General features: G+C 33.3%; 1 long non-coding RNA gene across 1 annotated transcript; it reads right to left on the bottom strand.

Moving 5' to 3' along the window:
- Positions 1-735: 735 nt before the first annotated feature.
- LOC116339361 lies at positions 736-1,914 on the bottom strand. The gene is made up of 3 exons (XR_004200990.1): positions 1,779-1,914; positions 968-1,716; positions 736-900 (listed from the first exon to the last, which is right to left on the bottom strand). It is a non-coding gene; the product is annotated as an uncharacterized LOC116339361 (long non-coding RNA).
- Between the last annotated feature and the right edge of the window lie 629 nt (positions 1,915-2,543).

Here is a 2,543-nt window from a genome sequence, read left to right as displayed (position 1 = left end):
AAAATGTTATATTTTGCGCTAGTCAGATCAAAGTTAGAGTACGCGAGCATAGTTTGGCAACCATACCACCGTATACACTCCGATAGAATAGAGTCAATTCAGAAAAAATTTGTGATATGGTCATTAAGATTTGTTTACCAAAGAGATGAGAATTTTGTATTGCCACCGTATCAGTTTAGATGTGATGTTTTAAGTATTCAACCGCTTTGGAGACGGCGTATAAATGCCTCTATATTTTTAATTTACGATCTCTTATTAGGTAAAATAGTGTCGCGTTCGCTTAGAGACAAGATTGTATACACAAGACAGCAATATAACGTAAACCAAAGAAATTTGAGAAATACAGAACTTATTAGAGTACGAATGTTTACAGCTGAATATGCACATAGTCAACCTTTTTACGTAGCGTGTAGGAATTTTAATTTAATAAGAGAAACATTTTTGGAATCGGCATCGAGACACATTTTTAGAAATAATATTGTTAAATTGGACAATTTGTTATTTAATATTCGTTAAAATAGACTAAGAAAAATTGTGTTATGAATAGTAATATACAATGGACACAGTCGATATCTGCTGCTCCGAAGTCGAAAAGACTGGCGGCTGGTATTCGATCGGGTAGTGTTTCATTGCAAATGATATTGTAAATAATTGTGATAAAATCAGTCTGTGATCAGACGGTGAATAAAAATAAATAAAAAATAATTTCATGAAAGGTACAATTTGGGATTCATTTATTGGAGCTGTGCCAAAATAAAATCGCCGAATATCAGTAAAAAGTGGGGCCATCTCTTCTTGACATGCGACTTGATCAATGTTATGGAATGGTAATACGAATGTAAAATTTTCATTGAAATTGTTCATTTTCTTTTGGTTGAGTATAACATCTAAAATTGATTTCTGAATAGAGATTTTACGAAATTAATTTTTTTTATCAAAATCTCGAGCCATTTCTTTGAACACTCACCATAGCAGTATGTGTGTAAATAGTGGGAATATCAATACCCTTTGCCAATAGCACTTGAGGTGATTCGGTCATAAATGGATTTTTTGCAGATTCAACTGGAATTTTATGATGAATTCAGAATAAATTCCATAAACTTACGTTCGATGCACGGTTGTTTATCTAGTCTAAATGTTAGCAATGATGTATCAAGAGGATTTATTTCTTTTGGGCTTGTGTGATTAACATTGTGTTAAGATATATTCAATTAATTGTTTGGTGTTATGTATCTCTTCACCTTCATTTTTGGCTAAATTCACTATAAAATCGGTTTTGTTGTTATATGGTGATATAATATGCTTGTTTAAATAAATTTCTTGACTTTGCATTCAATTTTTGAAAACTAACCGAAGCACCACCGGAACTTTCACCCATTAATGTGATTTGTTAAATCCGATATTACCTGAGGCCAATGGCAAAAAACAAAAAAACAAAAATACCAAGTCGATAGTTCAATGTAACGGGGATCACACACTTATTCAACATCAAATGAGGACCATATGCATTGGCCGTTTCGCTGATAAAACCTCCACCATGAATGTAAATAATTACGGCAATATCACTTGAACTACTGCATATCGATGTGCTCGTTACAAACACATTGAGGAAGAGTCTTCTGACACGGTGAGGTTAGAATAGTATGGTTGTACACATGCTGCTTCATAGTCCGATGCATCATACGCTCCATTCCATAGTTCCTTTTTCATTGGTGCCTGTATTTTGTATTTGAAATATTTAGTTTTCATTGCGCACAACAGTAGATAATTTAACAAACTTTCAATCGAAGTTGACCAATTGGCGGTTCAGCATAGCGAATACCACAATATAAACAAAAAGTATTGTTTCCAAGCATAGTGTGTTGTCGAACAACCGAAATACTTTCAAGTGCTGCCTTTATTACGGAACATTCCGAAGTGTTAGTTATATTTTGTGCATATGAACTAATTACCAGACACAATACAAACAAAAATTCAAACGACATTGTTTCGTTATCGACTTTTGTAGCGTAGAATAGATTGAAAATAGAGAGGTTTTTTTTAATTAAATTTTCTACTTTCGCAAAAATTCCATTTTCACACTATGAACTTTCGAAGCAAACTAAATATTGTATAGCAACGTTTGCATGCAAACTTCCGGAAGTATTAATCAATTAGGAACGTGATATGGTCGCTACACAAGCCCAAAAACAAAAAACAAAAACAATACATGTCCACTGAGCGAGCTGTATTCAAAAGAATAATAAATCAAATAGCGAATGTGTTGTGATGATGTGATTGAAGTATATATCTATTGGAAATATCGAGAGGAGAGTATGTTTTTATTCAGACATTACTCAGCCATAAGCGCTGAATAACATACTCTCTTCTCGATATATTCAATAGATATTATACTGGACAAATGTTTTTTCACCTTCTTCATTCCATGCGGCCGAATATTCATTAATTTTCTGGTCGACGTATTATACAAAATTATGGTAATCATTCGAGTATTCAATTAACGCTGGTCTCTGCTACGAATTTGGTTGACGGTGAGTCACCGC

Source organism: Contarinia nasturtii, unplaced genomic scaffold (assembly GCF_009176525.2).
Source record: "Contarinia nasturtii isolate CC-2019 unplaced genomic scaffold, AAFC_CNas_1.1 Cnas_scaffold_496, whole genome shotgun sequence".
Taxonomy (NCBI): domain Eukaryota; kingdom Metazoa; phylum Arthropoda; class Insecta; order Diptera; family Cecidomyiidae; genus Contarinia; species Contarinia nasturtii.
The sequence above is the reverse complement of the archived record's forward strand: the minus strand, read 5'-3'. Positions and strand labels throughout refer to the sequence as shown.